The sequence below is a fragment of the Phoca vitulina genome, unplaced genomic scaffold, assembly GCF_004348235.1.
Source record: "Phoca vitulina isolate PV1807 unplaced genomic scaffold, GSC_HSeal_1.0 scaffold56, whole genome shotgun sequence".
NCBI lineage: Eukaryota > Metazoa > Chordata > Mammalia > Carnivora > Phocidae > Phoca > Phoca vitulina.
Window position 1 is genome coordinate 3,146,945 of NW_022589759.1, and position 22,013 is coordinate 3,168,957.

At 61.3% G+C, this 22,013-nt stretch overlaps 3 long non-coding RNA genes across 3 annotated transcripts in view; all 3 read left to right on the top strand.

The window, feature by feature from the left end:
* Window positions 1-9,880: 9,880 nt before the first annotated feature.
* LOC116623039 lies at window positions 9,881-12,248 on the top strand. Its single transcript, XR_004297663.1, has 3 exons — window positions 9,881-10,200; window positions 11,401-11,474; window positions 12,000-12,248. It is a non-coding gene; the product is annotated as an uncharacterized LOC116623039 (long non-coding RNA).
* A 143-nt stretch (window positions 12,249-12,391) lies between these two features.
* Window positions 12,392-19,979, top strand: LOC116623038. Its single transcript, XR_004297662.1, has 4 exons — window positions 12,392-12,852; window positions 15,889-16,123; window positions 16,452-18,030; window positions 19,760-19,979. It is a non-coding gene; the product is annotated as an uncharacterized LOC116623038 (long non-coding RNA).
* A 1,263-nt stretch (window positions 19,980-21,242) lies between these two features.
* Window positions 21,243-22,013, top strand: part of LOC116623037 — a 5,135-nt gene continuing 4,364 nt past the window's right edge. The window contains exon 1 of the long non-coding RNA XR_004297661.1: window positions 21,243-21,470. This is a non-coding gene — a long non-coding RNA (uncharacterized LOC116623037). The remainder of the gene's footprint in view (window positions 21,471-22,013) is intronic.

Sequence of the window (22,013 nt, forward strand, 5' to 3'; positions counted from 1 at the left end):
GTGCCCTCAGCAGGTGCGACTGCTGGGAGCACCCTCACCCCCGTGCTTGTGGGGCGGCGCCCCCTGAGTCTCTTGCCAGCCTGAACCACGAGCCAGGGCGGGCATTTTATCTCTGTCGACAGAGGGGCACCTGGGGCCGGGATTCTCGGAGAGACAGGTCCGGCTGCCAGCAGGATATGGTCCGCTCCCTTTCTGGGTGGCTGAGGCTGACCCCGGCCCCATGGACTGGGCCCCGCACCCAGCTGCTTCCCAGGAAGCTAAAATGCCTGAGAGGCACCTTCGCCTCTCCTCTTGAATGGACCTTTCCAGTATTCGCAGCACTGATCACCAGCGGTTGCTTCTACTGAGGGCCTCCCCGTGCACCAGGCCCCAAGCCCAGGCTTGCCCACTCACCTTCCCCTTCAGCACAATGGCCCTGGGAGACAGGAACTCTCAGCGTGCCCTTGTGGAGGGGAGGACACTCATCTCAGAGTGTGCGGGCCACGGGCCCGTGGCCACCCAGACTGGAAGCCACGTCAAAGCCTTAACCATTACCCTGCGGGTGGTTTGCCTCCAGGCGCTGGGGGGCTGAGTCCACAGGCTTGTTAGAATGAACCCCAAGCAACTACTACATCCAGGAATCTACCAGAGAACTAGGGTCACCAAGACTGAGAGCCCGCTGTGTGCAAAGGGTTTTGTGCGGGTTACTGAAGGGGTGGTGCCCAGGAATGAAGACTTCCGTGTGCCGAGCTCCCCCTGCACCACCACAAGCTCTGAGCACACCTTCCGTTGCCTGGAACGTCGACACAGGAGGCCACGGAGACTCGGGGACAGTGAGGGACACGCCCAAGGTCCCACAGCTTGTTGCCTCTGCTCGCTCCGGCAGGATCCATCAGCCAGACTCCGGCATCGGGAGCAAAGCCTAACCAGGGAGGGGCGTCCTGCCCCAGAGAAGCTGTTCTCACCCAGACAGCACGAGCTGGCTCGTGACCTTGTCATCTCCATCAGATTCAGGATCAAGGGCCCGCAGCTGACTTGGGCTCAGGCTGCCCTGGATAATGCCAGGTCAGCCTCGCCTGGATTGCTTGCACTCTGGCTTCCCAAGTAGGGTCAGCGGCCGTGGGGACTGAGGGACCCTCACACTGTTTGCTTCGGCTCTGTCCGCAGATGCAGCCAACTATCTCCAGGACAGAGCTGGTCACACGGTGCCCGAGATGTCACCGCTAGGAGCAAAGACCTTATTCCTCCATCTGGGATTGACCCCCATTGATTTGGTGCCTACCAAATTAGCACCCTGACCATGTTCTTCTCCGTGGGTTTGGAGGCATGAATGAGCCAGAGAAAATCCCCAACTGAAATTGCCCCTGGATCCCAAGCACCTTCATAGGAGCCAGCCATTGACAAGCACCGAGACACGGCCACACCTTCCGTGAACAATGTGGGCACCCCTGTCAGGACGCCTGGACATGTCCATCACTCTCCCTGTGTTCGAACATTCAGCCAGCAACGCTCACCTCCTGTGGGCCAGGCACCTGCGCCAGACTGAAGACGCACCAACGCACAAGACTCAGTCCCTGCCCTCATGGTGCTTACTGTCTAGCGGGAAGCCACCAACAGCATCGGTGTGTAGAGCAGAGACAGTGAGGACAGCTCTCTGAGGGAGTCACACCTGAGCAGATCCCGATGAAGTAAAGGAAAAGCCACGTGAACAACTGGGAGGAATGTTCCAGGAGGAGGAGCGGCAGTGCAAAGGCCCTGGGGTAGGGACACGCTCAACATATCTGCAGGCAGCAAGGAGCCCCACGAGGCTGCCGTGGAGTGAGGGGTGGGGGGAGGGTGAATGGAGAGGTGGCCCCCCAGGAATGCCACTCCTGGACGTCATCCCAAAAGAGTAAGGAAAGAGAAGCAAATATACACACACAGGCATTAGCAGCATCGTCCTGAGGATCAGAAATTTCCCAACCACCTAACTGGCCACCCACACGGGGACAGATGAAGAGAGGATGTCACATCAGCTCCAAAGACAGTTGTGCAGATTTTGTAGCAATGAGAAAAGCGTGCATGATATGTTTAAAAAAGAAAAAAGTTTTTTAATCGCAGCTCAGAATCTGGTCTCCAGCTGGAATGAAGACCGAGAGCTGTTGGTGTGGTTGGGGGTGGGGGGGAGAATGGGGGAGGCAGTTCTTTTTTCCTTTTTCAAATTTTATATAATGCGGTTGCTGTATTATTTTTGTAATTTAAAAAAAAATTAAGGGGAAAAAATGTGTTCAAACCAAACCAATGGCAGAACGAGGGGGGCAGCGAGAAATGTTGGTTTCCCTTCCTCATGATACCAGCCCCCCCCCGCACACACTGACGTTTCAGGTGTTCTCACCACCGCCTTCTGGGGTGCAGTCAGCACAGGGAACACCACGCTCAGCCCCCGAAGGGCCACCGGGATTCCTCGGGACGGGGGAGTCCTGCCCCTGAGCATAACTAGGTTTCTAGAACAGGGCCAAGAGTGGGGAGGGCACATGACCTCCCAGGACAGCTGGGACAACCGTGTCCCCAAATATCTCCCCAGAGTCTGTATGAGACTCATGTGAGCCACCAGGGGTTTGCTCCGGACCCCCATGGAGACAGCCCGCCTGTGCCTCACGCCCGTAGCCAGGGTAAAGCCAGCCTGGGGCCCGGGCTCACTGCCTCCGACCCGGAGGAGTCAAACAGCCCCCCAGCCACTCCGCGGGCTGTCCCCAGGCTCACAGGCAAATCAGGGGTGCAAATGCCCTCCGCGCAGGGCACAAGCCTCCAGATCCTGCTTCCTTCTCTCCTCTCCTCTCCTCAACCTCTCTCCCTCCCCAGGCACCCCCCGAACCGGGCTGCCTGCCGTTTCCTGAAGGACACTGAAGCTCTCTGGACTGAGGACAGCCTGCCTGCCTAGCTCTGCACTTGGCCGAGCCCTTGACACCCAGCTCAGACGTCCCCTCTCCCGAGCAGCCCTCCCTGACCTCACCACGTCCCAGTGTGGATCAGGAGCCCATCCAAGCTCCTCCTGCCCACCCCAGCACCCATCCTGACAAGCCAGGTGGGGAGAGCCGCTCTCCCTGCCTCTCCCACTGCCCCCCCCCGACACACACCCCTGAGGGTGCCAGCCCAGAAGCCATGATGCGTAAATGAGCGCAGGTTGGACAAGCACTGGAGAAAAGGGAGCACAGACGAGTGGGAGCAAGACGGGCTCACGTGAGCCTGGGACAGATGAGGTGCCCAAGACAGGCAGGGGTGCTTGGGGGGCCCTGAGAAAGCGGGTGTCATGGGCCGAGGAGCGGCAGCCAGCCCAGGCTTGGTGGGGAGGGACCAGGCAAGCCCTGCCCCAGCCCCCAGCTACCAGGAGCCCCTTCGCCTTCCACGTCATGGGATGTGATGCTCACGGCAGGGAAAAGACCGGACATTTGCCGAGGGAGCCCCAGGAGGGGCAATATCTGGTCCTGCGCTGGTGCCCGGGCCCCCCGGGGCCTGAACGGGGCCGTGTGCGGAGCCACAGAAGACGGATTCCTCCACCAGCCTCCGCACACGGGCTTCCACGGGGTGAGGGTCTTGGCCTTTTTTCTCCCAAATGGGAATAGAAAATATACTGCGTCCTGTTGTTATTTTTGTAAAAACCTCATGGCAAAAATAAATTCAGAACATAGAGAAAAAATAGAGAGACCAAACCCACAACTGGACTCATTTCCAGACCCACCCTCAGACGGGTCTGCAAATTTTAAAGAGAACTTTCAACGGGGGTTCGCGGCCACGCCACACGTTCGAATCCCTGCAGGGGCTTCTCCTGGTGCGGGTGTCCAGGCGCCACAAGACAAGGGGTGAAGCCCAGGCGGGGGGCGCTATGGGGGGTGGGTGGAGCTGTTGGAATCGGCTGCCAGGGCCGGTCCCCAGGGAGACCCCCAAAGGCTCTGGAGACGGTGGAGCAGCGTCCAAGGAACCTGGGGCTTCCACCCTCGCGTGCTTGCTTTCTGAGCCCTGCTGGAACCTTCAGGGGGAACATGGCTTCGGGGAGGAGCCCACGAGAGACAGGAAAAGGGATATGGGAGGGCGAGTCTCCCCTGACATGTCCCACGTCTGTCCAGGGCCCCGGCCAGTGGCACGGAGGCCTGGGTCCGGGGCTCCATGCGCCACTGTGCACGGCCCCCTCGGGGCTCCGAGTCCGCCCTCCACACGGAGGAGTGTGAGCTCCAGGGTCTGTGCCCAAAGGCCCTTCCAGCCCCGAGATTCTGATTCCTTCGAGGCTGGGGGGGCACAGATGTACATCATCTCTGGTGGGAGCAGCACCTCGCTGAGAATTTCGTTCTAGGGTTTCAGCTTGCTCCCTCCAGGCCCTGCATCTCCCCCAGAATGCTGAGGGAATCTTGACCCCGCAGCTTTCACTCCCAAGCCCACACCCAGCAGGCCCACGGGCAGCACAGCGGTCATCAAAGAGGCAAGGGCTTCTCATTAGTGAGCCTCCAAAGTGGAAAATAAAAGCCTTCGAGAACTATTCGTGTGGGGCCCGGAGTCCTACCGGTTTCTTATTTTTACCTCCCTCCATGTTCCCAGCTGGTCTCAACTCAACACGCAAGGGGTCTGATTAAATGAACAGAAACTGGCTTGGGAAGGGAGTGGCGGGTATTTGGTGGAAGACCACCTGCGCGGCGGGGGCTGGGAATGCGGTGGGGGGTGTGTGGTTTCCGCACCTGCTCGGGTTGCGGGAACGGAACGAGCCCGGGGGGCATGGAGAGCGAAAATGCAGAAGTGCACGGCCTGGGTCAGGCCTGTGGGGGCTGCAGGTAGCGGGGGGGGGCCCCACATGAAGGGGCCGGGGATCTCGCCAGAGCCCTCGCCAGCTGTGCAGTCCTAGGCAAGCCGCTCTGTCAGTAAGAGCCTCGGTTTCTCTGTCTGTATAACGGCAACAACGAGTCGACGAGTAGAGCATGGAGTGGTGGGCAGTGCTCCCCCCAGAGACGCCCACGCCCTAACCCCCGTGCCTGTGGGTGGGTCAGGTCACACGGCCAAGGGGATTGCTGCTGCACATGGAATTCAGCTCGCTAATCAGCTGACTCCAAGATGGAGAGAGCAGAGTGGGTCAGCCAGGTGGGTCCACTATCACCACTAGGGTCCCAAAAGCAGAAGCGGGAGGCGGTGGTGCAGGTCGGGGGGGAGGGGCACCACCTGCCACGTGGGTTTGGAGGGTGAGGGAGGAGCCACGGACAGGCAACGCGGTATCTCCAGGAGCTGGAAACCGAGGAAGGGGGTTCTCCCCCAGAGCCTCTGGAAGGAACGCGGCTCTGTCCACACCTTCCTTGAGCCCCGGGAGGCCCGTGCCAGACTTCCGACCCCCGGAACTGGGAGAGGGCCCATCTGCGCAGTTCTAAGCTGCCCGGCTTGTGGTGGCATGACAGCAGCCCCCACAAGCCCTTCACTCGCTTCGCGGGGTGGTGGGTGTCAAGGGATCGGGTGCACATGCAGCACGGGAAGGGCAGGAACGGAGAAACTCGGCCAAGGTCACTCCGTTACTGAGAGATGGAGCTGCATGTGACCTCCCAGCACCCCCACCCATGTCCTTCCCTTTGAGCGGGCACGTGGAAGTCCTCACCCTGCCCCACGCAGAGCGCACCTGGTCCAGTTTGTATGGCGCCCTGCCGGCAGGCGTGGGCTGGGACGGGAGAGGCTCTGCTCCGGTTTGGGGAGACAGCGTAGGTTCGGACCCGGGAGAGGGCAGCAACACCCATCTTTGCATCACTCTTTATGTAGGACTTCTTGGTCTGCAGCTCGCTTTGAACACACAGGCCCCCCGAGTCAAGCCTTATCACAGCGAGTATCTTGGTAAAATACACTCCACGTCTTCTCGGAAAGATGCTTCACTCATCAAGCAACAGGGATATGTTCAGAGACCTGTATGTTTCCGAGGGTGACGGCGCCCTCCAGTCCAAGCCTCCCAGGAGCCTGCCTGCCCGGCGGTGGGATAATCCCGTTTATTCCTCCCCACAGGAGGGCTGACTCTCCTGCGGGAACCTTGGGGCGAGAGGGGGGTCAGAGCCCGCTGTGGGAGGCGGTTTGGGGAGGGCCTGAGGGCTGGGTTCCCTTCCAAATGGTGCTCGGAAATGGGGGCAATCCTCTGATTGGGGGGGTCTCCTTCACCTGCAGGGCAGGAGAGCAGCACGAGGATGAAGCTGTGGGGTGAAGAGGCAGCGATCCGTCGTTTGAGCCGAGAATGGAGAATGTTTGCTATCTCGTGGAGGGCAAGTGACCTGTTTCGTCCCATTGCACCATGGTCTCAGGGCAACCTTGTCCGAGGCTGGTGTCCTGTGAGGGGGTTTGTGTCCAGCAGGAGGACAGCACGGCCCAGCCAGGAGCCAGGGCTGTCCCCAGGTTTCAGGGCCCCTCTGCTTCCTCCAGAGTAATCGAGTGAACCCTTCCAAAGCCATCCTGCCATCCCTGCTTTTCATGCTGGCCTTCCCCTCTGTGCTGGACACTTCTGGGTCCCACACCTCAGTTGGTTCATTCGCAGAAATAAGCCTTGTTTTCTAAAGGATTTTTTATGTAACATTAGTTGCATGAGTTTCCCGGGGGTCATGGAAGATAAGGGTACCCTGCACTGTTGAGTTTGGGAAGCACTGGGCTTTTGCTGCAGGACTTCTCAGAGCCTTTAATATGTTCTGGGGCATCTGAAATGTAGGGCGAGACCTAGGGTACTTTGAAACTTTGACTACAAACAAGAGGTCTGGGGTTTCTTTGTTTGCTTTGGGAGGTGGCCAGGGTCTTGCGGGAGAGCGTTTATAAACGGCAGAAATAAGGGGAAGCTAACACAATGGTGTCCAGCGGGTGGGACATGGACTCTGTGGGAGCCGGGAGCCCTCACAGCAGCTCCCATTGCAGATGATTTGGCACACGTATGTGTGGCTACTGATCCGAGGCCGAGAACTGCTGTGACTAATTAAGGACACGTGCTGGCTAAAGCAGGGCGGAGGGTTCACAGCTGAACCTCCTGATAATCATGGAGGCTCGCGAGGCGTGGCCCCCACGAGCCCTGCGTGGTCTGATCTCAGCCCACAGGCCGCAGAGGCCCCGGCTTGTTGCCTCACCGCCTCCCCTGCCCTCTGGCTGCAAACACGGCACCCCTTCCCTCCACTCCACCCGCAGACGCCCCCTCGTCCAGGAAGCCTGCCCTCACTCCGGGAGAGGTAAGGTCCCTGCAGCATCTCTAGTGGCTTTTTGCTGGTTTTCCAGCACCTTCCACGCTGTGAGGGACACAGACTCCTCAGGTCCCGATTAGCTCCGTCTCCAGCCCCGGAAAAGCGCTGTGTCTGTTTCGCAGTCCTGTTGCAGCCGGGGCTCCTAGTGCTGGGCTCGGCCCACGGTGCGTGCTCAGTACACGCGGGCGGCGCGAGGACCGGACGGTGAGGCCCCTGCAGAGCATTGTGATACTTAGGAGGGTCCCCAAGACGTTGGAAACCACAGGTCCAAAGGATGCATGGAAGCATTCACGGTAGAAAGTAACAAAGTATTCATGAGAGGTGGGGGTGACCCCCAAGGGGCGCGGGCTTTGGGGGCAGAGGGCATAATGGGTGCATCCCAGAACTGGAGACAGCTGTGTGACTGACGACACAGAAGTCCACCCAGTTGTGCCCCTCAGCCTCGCGAGCTAAGGTGTTCCCTGATAAAGCCGTCAGCAAGCATCCGTGAGTCCGCGGAAGAAGCAGGAGCGTGTTGTTTGCGCTGTTCTTCCAGGTTTTCTATACATTTACAATGATTTCCCAACACGCTTAAGTGGCTGGATCAGATCCCTGTCCCGGGTGAGCAAGGTTCAAGGACTCCCCCTCCCGTCCTCGCTCCGTGAACATTGACTTTGCACGTGTGCTCGCCATGCCCGTGGCCAAGGTGAGCGCTCCCCGTGCGTCCGGTCGCTCGGGCCTCGCAGCCTCCCTGGGAGGGGGTCCTGTTCAGGGGCGCACTGCGCCCACCGTGCAGATGGGAAGGGGGCCTCCGGAGGGTAGCTGCTCGTGGCCGGCCGCGGACCCAGGGGGTCTGACCGAGAGCGTCAGTGGCCCGGACCCGAGCGCCCAACTCGGCCGAGGCGTCGGCGTTGGGGTGCGGGTCCCGAGCCGGGCCCTGCCGCGAAGCAGGCGGGGTGGCGTCTGCTCTGGGGGCTCTAATTCGGTCTCCGCCACACGCGTTGCCCACAGCACCTGGGCTGCCTGCTGACAGGAGGCTCCGCAGAAACCTCAGGGGCCGTGTCGCAACCGTGCGGCCCCGCCACACGCCCAGCTGGTGGCTGCTCAGGAAGACCCGGCCTCAGGCGCTGGCCCAGGTGCTCCGACGGGGCCCGGCCGCCCGGCGTGGACGCCAGACCCTCCCGCGGGGAGGGGGGGCGAGGTGAGGTCCTGAAACCAGACCCCCACGCCAGTTCCCCTTCAGCCGCCAGCGAAACGTGGGAGTTCCACTAACGATTCCTCTTTGGGAGTCGCTCGTTCCTTCGGGCAAGACGTGCGGAGCTGGGCACCTTCCGTCCTCAACTTCACGTTTTCACTTTTCTTATCAGAAAGGTGCATGACTAATTCCGTGAGCCGGGCCCCTCTTCAGCGTGGAACCGCCCTGGTGTTGAGGGTCCCCGAAACCTCGCCCGCTCCCGCGTCTGGGTCAAGGTAGGAGCGTGAGGCGAAACGAAATTCAGAATGAGAAGAGCTGAAATAGAAAGGAGAAGAGTCGGGACGGGAGCTGGTCCCACGGCTCTGGGAGCCACTGCAGTCCCCCACCCCCTCAGCCAGGCTGTCTTTTAGCAGAGCCCACTCTCGGTGGCCACACGGGGGGACGGCACCATCCCAGAAACAGACCCCACTTCCGAGGCCCACAGGCCCGGCTCCATCTGCAGGCTGCTGCCTGATGCAAAATCACTTGGCCTCCCTAAGCCTCGGTTTTCCCGTCTGTAAAATGGGGCAACAGGAACACCCACCCCACCAGGTCAGAACTAAGTGCATTGGCCCATACATTGGGAGTCTTCATTTTAATAATAACTATGACTTATTGAGTTCCTGTTCATCAATCAAACAATATGACCCCACTCTTAGATATCCCACTCCTGTCGTGCCCTGGGCACTCTACCCCATTTTTGTATGTGATCCCGTGGGGTGGGTCTCATTATTCCTATTTTAAAGATGGGGAAGCTGAGGTCATCCAGGCAAGGGGCCTGCCCACAGTGGATCCAGACTTGGGGCTGTTGCTGCTGACTTAGGGTCCCTCTTGAAGATAAAGAGCCCAGAGTGGACCCCCAGCCAGGAAAGGAGCACAGAGCCCTGAGGTGCAGGTGCTGCTGAACCAGGCCCCCCATGCTGGGTAGCCCGGCTCCTGGGCCTCGACCTCTGCCACATGCAAGCACCCTCAAGGACAAAGCGTTCTGTCAGCCTGGGGCCTCGTGGGAGGAGTAAGGGAGGATGGGGACGGGAACATGAGGCTGAGCGTCAGGGACTTGGGAGGGAGGTGAGAGGAGGCTGGACAGGTGTGTGAGCGGCAGAGGGGGGTAGATGGGTCCTGACCCCCAAAGTCAGGTTCTAGAACATTCTCTGCGGCTCTTCTGTTGATGATGGGGCAGAGCAGGCACCCTGGTCACCAGCAGGGAGGCTGTCACGGCTTAATGACTTTGAATTTCAATAGTCACATGGGGCTAGTAGCCACCACGTCGGCGCGGCTCCAAGTCCCACTCCGGCTTCTGGCGTGGGAGTCGCGACGTCCAGTTTGTGTGGCTACGTGATGGCTCCGTTGCTATGGAGACAGCAGAGGGGGAGGGTGGCCAGTGTTTGCAGGGAGAACTTAGCCACCCTGCGGCGTCCAGGCAAGAACGGTTTGCTGGCCGGGAGGGAGCCGGGCGGCCAGGGCGACTCGGGCGTCTGGTCTCTGGGCGGTCCTCGACTGAGACCCGGGAGCAGGGAGGGGGGCCAGCCTCGGGGGGCGGGGGCCACCATTGAGATCCGGAGTCTGGACCGAGACGTGTTGAGTCTGAGGTTGCCTGTGGCCCATCTTGGCGGAGTCAAATAGAGCAGTCCTGAGACTGTTCCAGAATCTGTCAAGCCGGCCTGGAGACAGGGCTTAGAAGTCACCGGCCTGGGGTGGCTGCTTTTTCATGGTGGTAGAGGAAGTCCTGGAAAGCACGGCCTTGCCAGGTGGCCAAGGAAGTCACACCTTCGCACCTGGGGACCCAGCAGCACAACCCACCAGGTTTGAGCCCCGACAAGGGAGTTTGTGCCACACTGGGGTACTGTCCCCGACCCCCGCCGAGCAGTCCCTGCGGCCCGCATCCCCTCATCTGGCGGCTCTCCCCAGCCCCCTGCCTCCACTCCGCTGCCCCGGCCAGCAGGGCCAGGCACCTCCCGTCCCTGGGAGCAGCGCGTGCGTGTGTGTTCACGCCTGTCACCCCCACGATAGCCCGGAGCGAGGGGTGCCCGCTCTATCACCCCCAGTTCAGAGGCGAGGAAGCTGGAGCACAGGGCCGCTTGCCCACAGCCACGCACCTGGGGGGGGGGCAGAGCCAGACTCGTGGCATGTCCGCGCCCCACAGCCGCACCCCGACCGGGAGCCCAGCGTCGGGCCGGCCTCAGGGCAGTAACCCTGCCCGGACCCTGCCCCAGCCTCCGTGTGAGCGTTCCGCCCCAAGGGGTCTCTCGTCCCCACCGCCCTCTGCGGCTCCAGAGGTAGCTGCTTCGCCAGAGGAAGCTTCTCTTTTCACACTTTAGACTCGGGGTTTAAAAATAAGAAAAATAAAACTGGTTCAAAATTAGCACAAGACTCGCTACAAAAAACACAAGACACAGTTTCCTGTGTGCGTGTTTTTTCTTGTTTTTTTTTAAGACTTCCAGAAAAGTTTCCTCTGCAAAACAGACCAAAAGGGCAAAAAATGCAAATGTGCTGGTCCAACCTTGAACCATCATCTTTACCCAGTCCCCGGCAGCCAGGGAGACTCAGGAGAGAGCTAGCCACGTCCCAAAGTCTCAGAAGCTCTGAAAGGGAGCCCCCAGAACTGTGTGCGGTCACTAAATCACTGTGGGCTCCAGTAGGGCAAGGGCAACTCCTTTGATCCTGTGGCCTGAGCCCAGCACCACCTTGATGGGGTGGGTGTGGGTTGAGGATGGACAGATGCAGGGGTGGTGGATGGAGGAATGGTGGATGGAGGTGAGGTAGGTGGTTAAGTTCATAGAGGATGGATGGATGGAGGGGTGATGGATTGAAGATGGAGGTGTGGGGGATGGAGGTGAGGTGGGTGGTTGGTGCATAGAGGATGGATGGAGGTTGGGTGGGTGGTTGAGTGGATGATGGATGGAGGATGGGTGCATGGTGGACATGTGGATGGGTAGCTAGGTGGCAGGTGAAGGAGTAAATGAACAGACAGTCATAAAAACTCTATCACTTGACCTCCAACAGAACCAGCCTGAGCGGAAACGTAGCCAGATGCTCGTCTCTTCAGATCTGGGACTCACACGGACCCACACCTAGAGGTGAGCCCCCACCCCCCAATCCCGCCATCACCGAGGGATGGAAGGGCTAATCCAGGGAGCTCCCACCAAGCTGAGCAGGTCCATGCCGTCTGATAGGGCAGGGCCCTGCATGAGAAGAGAGCGTGGTTCTCAGGCGGGATTCTGAAGAGCTGGCCGGGGAAGGGGCAGCAGCTTCCATGGGGCTCAGGAGGACAGGCCCAGACAGACGTGTGGAACAGCAGGGAGGCGGGGATCCTGTCAACAGAAAAGGCAAACTTTGCTCCAGAGTCCCCCCGCCACGGAATCACCCACTCTGCATGAAGGAGTGAGCTCCCCCACTGCTTCAAGTATTCAAGCCAGGAATCGCCAACAGTGGCGGAATACAGTGACCTTCCTCCCATGAAGGTCGGGCCTGTGTCCTCTACTTCAGTCCGGTGGGCCCTGTGCCTGCCTCGAGCAGTAGGAAAGGCAGAGATGACCCTGTGGCCCTGTCCAGGCCTCAGCTGCGGGGGGCCTGGCAGCTAGCTCCCTCTTCCTGTCCCCCAGGACACCCGCCCTGATCCTGAGCCACCAAGCAGGAAGTCCATGTGCCCTCCTGGAGAGGCCCTGGGGCCACACAGGGACAGCGGGCCCAGCTCTCCCGCATCCCCATCTGAGAAGCTGCCGTGGGCCCTCCGGAGCGGCTCATCGGCCACCTGGGTCCCCGACGGAAGAACCAGCCGGCTGAGCCCTGCCGAAGCTCCTGACCCACAAAGTTAGTCAAAGTGGTGGGTGTTGTGCACCGCTGAGCCCGGGGACAGTTTGTTCGGCAGCCCTGGAGGACAGTATACCAGCTGGGGGACAGGCCCCGTGGTCCACCTGCGGCAGGGTCAGGCCCTGAGTTTCACGCTCTGGTTTGAGAAAACCCAGACCGATAAGTCTGGGACAGACCTAAGATGCCAAATCCCAAATTTGCTGACTCAAAAATTCCATCTCCTCCCAACTGAAATGCACGCTTGCCTGCCCTCCGAGGGAAGGCGGCGGGGAAGTCCAGCCAGAGTGAGCTCTGCTGGTGAAACCCATCCTTTTGTTTCTGCCAGAGCACGGAAAGGGGTTCGGAAAACCGTCCAGCAGGGAAGCCTGCCAGGCGCTCCTTCAGCCAGGCGGCCCAGGGCAGCATCCGCCGCGAGGAGTCCGGTGACAGGACGGGTTGAGAAGGGCCCCTCAGCTCTGGGTCTTCCGTCCACGACCTGTAACTCCAGTCTCCCCGAGACAAACCCAGACTGAGGGGCAGTCTCAGCCTGGCCAGTGCTCCCCAAAGCTGTCGAGGCAAGTCTGAGAAACCCACAGCCCAGAGGTGCCTCAGGACACCGGACGGCCGAACCCAGCGTGGGATCCTGGGACGGAGAAAGGACGTCAGGTAAAGCCAAGGAAATCCGAATAAGACACGGACTTAGCTGATAGTAACGGATCAACTCTGGTCCGTTCATTGTGCCAGAGTCCCATACCATAAGGGCAGGTGCTAGTAAAAGGGGGGGGCCTGGGGGGTGAATGGGAACCCCCTACCCTATTTTTGTAATTTCTCTATAAATCTAAGATGGCTTTTAAAGTTGGGGTGGTGTTTTTATTCAGATGCCCAGGCCCCATCTTGAGAGCAGATTCTGGCCCGGATGGGGCACAGGATTGATCTTTGGCTGGGGGCACGCGGCCCCACTCCGTGCGACGGCCATCGGAGGACCGGCCGTAGGGGACAGCGCAGCCAGTCCGCGCTCAGTCCATCCTGATGTAGGATGGACCCACGGAGACTGGGAGGGATCAGCGGTCAGGGTGCTGCGGTCGGGAGCCCTGCCCTGGGGACGGAGGAGGTGCTCTGAGGTCCCTGTCAACCGTAGGATGCCACGCCTCCGAAGGACAAGGCCACCAGGTTCAGGAGACCCGGATTCTAGCGCGAGAAGAATGGCGTCTGAGCTCCAGTCTCCACATCCGCAGAGAGCGGGGGCCGGCCTGCGCTGCTGAGCCGCGTGCCCCCCACGGGCAGCCGCCATGTTTCTCCGACGTGCGACGTGATGTTCTGCTCTCACAGTATGTTCCGTAGTGGGCACCAGAGGAGAGTAAAGGTTAAGTGCGGCACCCCTGCATTCCCGCAGCTGTGCCAGTGATCAGCAGGCCGTGTGACCTGGAACCGGCTGTGCCTCGGTTTCCCCATCTGTAAGAGAGGAATGACAATGACAGTCATCCCCCAGGTGGTCGTGCAGCCGGAAGCGGCGATACAGGAAGCGCTCCAGAGGTGCGAACTGTCGTCCGGGAGACCAAGAGCTGCACGGGACAGGAGCCTGTTTCACTCGTGGGTGTGGACCCAGGCGTGGCACGTGGCTGGTCAGCGAGCATCCGTGGGATCGTTAAATACCCAAATATCTGCGAGAGAGAACGTTGAGTGTAGTGGAGAGGAGCGTGCCGTAATTAGCTACGGGACAGGCGAGAGAAGGGAAGGTGCATTTCTCGGAACTTGGGAGAGCCCTGCCTAGTCCGCTGTGGTGGGCAGGATCCTGAGGCCCCCTCCCCGGAGCCCGAGCGTGTGTCGGCCTATGGCAAAGGGCAACTAAGGTTGCAGGCGGAATTAAGGTTACTAATCAGCTGACCTTAAAATAGGGAGAGGATCCTGACTTGAGCCCCGATGCCGGACCTTGGGGCCCCAGACTGTAGGAGAATATGCTGTGTTGCCCTGAGCCGCTCCGTTTGCCGTAACCCCGCCACGACGGCCGCAGGAAACGGCAGGAAGGCCAGGGCGTCGTTCCCCTCGACCGTGACCGGACTGGGGACGGCAGGAGCGCTCGAGACGTTTCTGGGCACGGGGGGCACGGTTGCACCGCAGTGGTCACTCTCTTGACCAGCGTATTCGCGGTTATCTAGAGGCTTTTAATCGGCAGGGATGGGTCACAAATTCCAGGGTTCAAAAGCAGAGCACCCAGAGAAAAACACGGCAAACCCCTGGTTCAAGTCGTTGCTGACCACACACTGCCCGTCAAGACCCCAGAACAAAGCTGTCTTGGAGGTAGAGGACGGTTCGCTCTTACTTACCTGGGCAGTGTGGATGGGACACCTGCTGGTGACGTTGGAGAGTATCCGTGTCTGATTTGGGCCACCCCGCCTTCAAGGCCCTTCTGCTGCTGAGGGACGCTCCCATCCCGGAGCCAGGGGCCGAAAATGCTGGATGTTCACTTTCCAGGCCCCCTTGCAGCTGGGTGGGCCTCGAAACCAGCACACAAGCCCCCAAGAAGCGAGGGGCGGCTTCCTGGCCTCTGGCCCCCTCCTCCAGTCCCCGGCGTCCTGTCAGCAAGCTCCTCTCTGGCTTAGTTCGAGCGCAGGGGCGCCTGGGTCCCACGAGGACACGCCACGGGGCCCGGCCCTCCACGAGCTCGTGGCCAGGACCCGTCGGGGCCGCACCACCGTCCTCAGAGGCCCAGCCACCCTCTCCCAGGCGGATCGGAAAGGCCTGGTGTCACGACCACCGACTAACTCATCAGCATGTAAAGTGCCCAGACCTATTGAGGAAGAACGAGCAAAGCCAGCGGAGGGGTGCCCGTCCCCCGGGAGCGGCAGAGCTAGCGGCACGGGAAGGTGGGGTGACAGCCCGACAGGGCCTGCCTTTGCATGTGGTACGTCACTCCCCCCGGCCACACCGGGAGCTGGGCAGTATGGGAGAGCAGGGGGAGGCCCGGAGAGGCCATTTCTGTAAGTGGCAGGGCTGAGGCTGCAGAGACCTGGGGCTTCTCCAGCTCGTGTGGGGAGGAGAGGGGACCAGGTCTGTGCCTCGGGATGCTGGGGGCTGCAAGGAGCAAACTCCGGACTCGAGGGGGTGTCTGCCCTAGAAACCAGGAATCCTAGAGCTGGCGGGGGGGCGGCACTCCCCTGCCACCTGCCGTCAGCATCACCCACAGGCTGGCAGCAAGAGGGAGGCGCGTTTCGGTCACCTCCCCGGCCCCGGCCTCCAGCCGACAAGGAGTGAGGAGACTTTTCCCGGAAGCCCCCCTGCAGATGGTGTCTGCCCGGTGTGGGCATCACCGTCGGGGCCAGGGGGTGACATCGCTGTCATAGGAGGGGTCAGGAATTACGGCTGGGTCTGAGAAGGGGACCCTCTCCCTGAGTCACACGGGGAAGGAGTAGATGCCGGAACAGAATCAGGGCTCTGCGAGCAAGGCAGAGGTGGGGAGACGGATGTCCGCTGTCGAACAACACTGCCCCTGGCACTGGCCAACTTCGAGGCCAATTCTAGTCTGTCCCCCGGACCTGGGCGATCTGCTTACATCACGGAGTCTTGGTTTCTTCGTCTGAGCAATGGGAATAAGGTTTGCTAAGATGCTTGGGAGGGGCGGGGAGAGGAGTGGTCCTCCGCAAATGTGAGTCTCCCACGAATGTGAGTCCCCTTGCTAACCGGATGACACCCTCTCGTCCACAGGACACAGAGCTCCTCCCCTACACACCACGTTCCCCTCAGAGCCTTCGCCGTCATCAGCACAGCCCGTGAGCCGAAATCTTGCTGTTTCCTCCAGGCTCAAGAAAGTTCGCCCCGGCCTGGCCCTCGGTCTTGGTCCCCATTCAGCAGGTGTTCCGGCCACGAGAAGACTCTCCTCTGATGGGCAGAGCGGTTCAGAGTGAGAACACAGGATCCACATTAGAGGGACAGTGTGAGGGTAAGTTCTAGAACATTCCGGCCGCTTTCAAATTGCTGACCCAGTCACACAGCCTCTCCTTTGGTGGTCCCTTCATCCAATACCCCTCAAACGCCTACGACCGATGTGCTGGGGCGTAAGTCGGGCACCTATCTGGCAACGGTCAGGTCGTGTCTCTCCGGCGAACACGGGCTTTTTATAAAATCTCCTTGGACTGTTTGAAACGCTCGTGTCTGAAATGAAACAGAAATTGTAAGCCTCGTTTAGAAAATGATTCCTTCCCTCCCACACAATCTACACGATGTGCCTCCGATGTTGTACAGATTTTCCAACTAAGAATTTCCTTTAGGTCGAGCCCAAGAACCCAGAGGAAGCTAAGGAGAACGTCTCGAGAAGGCCCTGCACTCACCGTGGTTTCGGGTGGAAATATGGTCTTCGCTGTGACGGCATCATGGTTGACTTTCACACCAGAGAAAGGAAGGACTGACTTTAACCTCAAAACGAGGAAGACTGTAACAGTCACACAGAAAAGCAGTCGCCTGAACTAGCAGCCGCCGTGGCCGGGGGTCCGGGAGCGTGTGGTGGCCGTCCCCGTGGACAGCTGGAAGGCGGTGCCCCCCCCGGGCTGGCCACGCAGGACCTGCCACGGAGGGCATGGCAGAGGAGGGCATGCCCGTGAGGACGGGCTGGCAGCCTCGAGTCAGGAGGAAGTGGCTTGTGCGAGCCGTCGCCCTCACAGCAGGCCAAGCAGCAGAAATCTAACCACACAGGGGCACAGAGCTATTTTCAACCTTGGGGTTTTCGCCCCAAGTCCCCAAAGCGCTGGGGCAGCCCAGCTCCCGTGTGACCCCGTCAGGGCCCTGGACCCACGGGAAAGGACAGAAGAGAAGGCAGGTCTGAGAAAGACGGGCAGGAGGACGGGGGGCAGCACGTCTCTGCCGTGGACCCGGGCCGTGGGCCGCGCTGGGCCTGGGCCTCCCGTCTGCTCCAGCCGTGGTACAGACGACCACGTACCCCGGGGCTGAAAACACACCTTCGCTCTCTTCTGTTCTCTCTCGCACACGTAGATTCTGGAAGTCAGACGTCCAACGCAGGTCTCACGGGGCTCAAGTCAAGGTGTCGGCAGGACTGGTTCCTTCTGGAGGCTCCAGGGACAATGTTCTCTCCCCTTCTCTAGCCTCAGAGACCACCGCAGTCCTTGGTCCGTGGCCCTCCCGTCTCTCTGCCTGACTGGCCCCTCCTCTCCTCCTCCCAGGACCCTGTGGGGACGCTAGGCCCACCGGCTCATCCAGGACCACCTCCCCATCTCCAGGTCCTTAACCAGCCCCATCTGCAAAGAGCCTCCCGCCATGAAGGGAGCTCCCTCCCAAGTTCGTTCTGAGCACTAACATACAGACATGGTGGGGGCCTCCCCCTTGTCTACCTCACGGTCCTTCCTTCTGGAACCTTCTAAGACTCTGGGCAAGGGAGATGAGGCTTCTACCAAACTCGCTATCAACTACAGTGGTGGCCGATGGCCCGTCCACGTTCACTCGGGAGCGAGCAGCAGAGCTGGGTCCTCGACCCATCACCCACACGGATGCCACTCTGGTGTCCGAGGCCGAAACCACACTCACCTCATCGAATCAAGACGGACCAAAGGTTTGAAAATCAAGCTGCTCAGCCCCGAGGGCTCTCACTCGCTGCTGCTGGGGACGCAGAATGTTCGGCCACCTTGGAAGACAGTTGGCCTTTTCCGCACAAAGCTGCACATCGGCTTAGCCCGTGATCCAGGAGCTGTGCGCCCAGGAACGCAGCCACGGGAGCCGAGAGCGAGGGTCCGCTCAGGCGCCTGCACTCACGCGGGAGCAGCTCCGTTCACAGCCCCGGCAGGACGAGGACCAGAGCCGCCTGGGGGCTCGGAGCTCACGGAGGTGCCGTAGGAGCTGGTGAGTGAGGACAGAGTCCGGGCGGGACAGGCCACAGCTGCTGCCTGGGGTCATCGCCGCCTCTCCCCTCCCGCCCTTGCCATCCTGACCCTCCGTGTCGTCAGCTCCCAGAGCAAAGCCCTCCTGCCCCGGGGCCAGTGTCCCGTGTGGGCCTGAGAGCGGGTAGGGTGAGGACAGCAGCGCATGCTCGCACAGGAATGTGGGCGCCGTGTGCCAGCGCGCAGGGACCCCAAAATCCCAGCTCTGCCGTGTGTGCGTGCGTCACCCGCGCACGCCATGCCATCCGTGGAGCCCGACCGAGCGCCCGGCCGCGGAAGGAGGCGGGGGTCCCCGTGTGCTCACGGCCCGGGGGGTGAGACCCGGGGAGCACAACCGCCTGGCCGGCTCTCCGTCGACGTTGAGTGAGTGCGGTCACATGCATGGGAAGTCGTGGCGTGTAAGTCGCCTGTGTGACTCCCCACCAGAGCTGTGTGCGTGGGTGGTAAACACAGAGAGACCAGCGGGGAGTCCGGATAGCGCTGTCCCTGCAGCCGACGTCGTCCCCCCCCAGTGGGGACAGGAGGGTATCGGTGGGGTGCAGGCGAGGTCAGGAGCCCGCGAAGGCGAGTGCAGGGACCCCGGGCTCACTGTGCGGGGTCTAGGGCCCCTTCCCCGAGCACCCTCTCTCTGTGGCTTCCCACCCATTTGCCGGGGGGAAACCGAGTCCTGCGGCCATGACCCCGGCGGAGGGGGCAGGGCCCGAGCTCTGGTGCCGCCGGGTCTGCAGGCCTGAGACGGAGGGAAGTGATCCCAGCCCCCGCATCACGTTCAGGAAACGAAAGGCACACTTTAGGGAATCACCTTGAGTTTCAGGACAGCCTATGTCCCACACCTTCCCCCCCGAAACTTCCGAAGGACAGGCTCTTGAGTAAACTGTGTCTTGGCTGGAAGTCCTGCAGCGTTCACTGGGCCACGCGGCTGTTGCAATCTGGTGTCTCCCTCCCTGGTGCGCATCCCCAGACCTCCAGAGGGGCCCCCACCTGGCACCTGCAGCACGTCTGGGCCCCAGCCTGAGACGCCTTCCCACCAGCTACCCTGTCCTCCCTGTCCATCAGGGCCCGGCCAGCGCCCCCCTGCCACCACGTGCCCTGCCTCTGTTCTCAGAGCCCCCCCTGAGCCTGTGCCCCGGGCTGGAACGTGGATCCCATACTGCCTTCAGCCCAGGGCCCGCCCAGCGGCGAACGCTTTCTCGTGCGTCGGGAACTTTGAGCAGGTGCCATGTGCTAGGGATTGAACGGAGAGCAAAGCAGAGGCTGTCCCTCCTGCGTGAAGATTAGAGTCTCCCCCAGGGCGTCACTTTGGCCCCGCTGGCAGTGGGGACGGATGATTCTAGTTGTGGGGCAGGGAGGCTGTCCCGTGCACTGTAGCGTGTGAGTGGCACCTGGCCTCTATCCCCTGGACACCAGCAGCCCTCACCTCTCCAGCAGTGACCAGAGATACCTGCATGTCCCCAGGAGCGAGCCCCCGACTGGTGGCCAGAGCAGGGCCACGCACGCAGTGAAATGTGTGACGCTTCTCAGACCCCGACTCCTGCGGCCCTGGGAGGAAGAAGTGACCCCGAGGTGCACCCCGAACAGCCTCAGCTCACACTTAGAGGGGGTGCAATCGGGGGCCTAGCCACGGTCTTCTCCTCTTCGGAGAAGAGGGGTGTCGTCGACACCTGCAGCATGTCAGGACCCTCTCCTCCCAGGAACGTGGAAACTCGGGGAAGCGGACTTCTTCGCGTGAAGAGCACGCGACGCCAGTCATCAAACGATCGGCAGCCGGGCGCCCTGGGGAGATTCGCGGAGGGTCGGTCTCTCCGGTGCGGCCGGCTGGAGGCAGAGCCCGGCACGCTGCTCCAGAAAGCTGAGATAAGGACCAGACAGTGAGTGTTTTCGGCTTTGGGGGCCGTGCGGCGTCTGCTGGAAATGCTCCCCTGTCACCGTGGTGTCAGAGCAACCACAGGGCGCGTGCAAACAAGGGCGCATCGCCCTGTTCGGTGCAAGCTGGCACCGACAGGCAGTGGGCCGGATTGGCCAGATCCGCTGAGCCCTGGTCTCAGGGAACCAGAAGAGAAAGTGCAGGAGCAGGACGGGTGGGGCAAGGCTGTCACCACCCAAGGAGGTGGCCCCCAAAGGGACAAGAAGAGGGAATGGTTCCTGGCGCCCAGGGCCAGTCACGTGTAGACCAGGGCCCTGGGAGCGGCACGGCTGACTTGGGGAGATGCAGGGAGAAGACTGGGGTGGACACACGCTGGCCTCTCTCCTCCCTCCGACTCCTGCCGGGGCCCCCACTGGCTGACTCGGCTGGAAGCCAGAGGGTGGGGGAGCTTGCTAGCGCTCCGTGGAGGTCCACTTCCCGGGCAGCGAGCAGGGAGGCACTCGGGGGGCAGGAAGGCCCTTTTGGGAATCCCTTTGCTCCCTCTGTCTGGTTCTACGCCCCCTGAGCGGTCCGCGCAGTCGTGCCCACACCACCTGCCCACAAGCAGAGCCTGGCCCCAACGCGCCACCTCGGGCAGCGGGCCGGGCCTGAGCACCGGGCATGGATGACCTCATGCCATCCTCACAGCAACCTGAGGACAGGGCAGTTACCCTCACAGCAGCCATGTGAAGTGGGCGTGACAGATCATTTCGAGCCAAGGATACTGAAATTCGGAGAAGGGAAGGCCTTCCCCAGTGTCTCGCAGCTAATCAGCGACCCGGTCAGGACTTGAACCCTCATCCCCTGTAGCTGCTCTTTGCAGGTGCACCTGGCTGAGAACTAGGTGCTTTTCCCACCTTCGTCCCCCTTCGTCCCCCTTCCTCCTCCTCTCCCCTCCTGGCCTCCTTCCCGTGGCCCTCGTCTGACCCAGTGATGCAACAGCCCGGCCAGCCTTGCAGTTGAAATATTCCGAAATGTACAGTGGGCCAGGCCATCTGCTTCCTGCGAGCCTAGCTTCTGCCCCTGTCGGGACCCCGAACAGACGTGCAAGGGCGTCAAAGCAACAGCCACTTTATTTCCGGGCTCGGGATTTCTAACTGGCCCCGATTGCTCAATGCTTGTTTTGGACGGAGGAGCAGCGGGGAGGTCAGAAGGGAGGCTTCTGCAGGTGCTACGGGAAGGGAAATGCTGAACGCAGGGGGGCATCTGGGGCTGCCCAACGCACTGTGATTTTTGCCCCCAGGAGCTCTCCGAGAAAACAGCAGAGTCCCTCCCTGTTGCCTTATCTCTGAGCGATGTTTGTTTTCCAGATTCTTTGTTCTTTCCAGCTCCCTCGGGTCCTTACGATTTGGAAAAAGGAGAAGAGGAGCACGCCTTCCACGAACCAGGTGGTGGATGCGTGTGTGAGCAAAGCCTGGAACCGAGGGCCTGTCTCAGAAGTGTCCTCCCCCCGCCCCCCGACCAAGGAAACGTAGCCCCACAACCACAGGCAATTTCAGGTTTGCTCACATCCCCTCATTTCACTGCTGAGAGCCCCGAAGTCGGCCCACGCGGCCGGCCCACCCCAGCTCTTGTGGAAGGCCTTCCTGCCTCCCGTGCACGCGCCAGCCGCGTGCTCGCACTCCCAGCGCTCGGGGTGGCGCGCGCTGTCCGCTCCTGGGCCCCCCCACATCAGCTGAGGCCCCCCTCCCGCGAGAAACAGCGCGTCTAGGAAGGGGGGGCGGCGAACCTGAGCTTCCACCTAGAGCGCTCTGCCTGGAAAACCGGAGCTGCGGAGGGTCTGTGAGCGCCCTCGCAGGGACCCTCGTGCTTCGTCTGACCCCACACACCCCTCGGGGGCTCCCGCTCCTCCGCACTTCCCAGCAAGGACGCGCCGGCAGGGGAGGGGACGTGCCCTGGGCACCTGCGACGTGCCGGGCGGCCTGGAGGACCCGCCTCCCGCAGCCCTTCCCGCCCGCGTTCGCTCGCTCTGCCAACACTGACCGCGCACCCCCGCACCCCCCCCCTGCCCCCCCCCCCCCCCCCCCCCCCCCCCCCCCCCC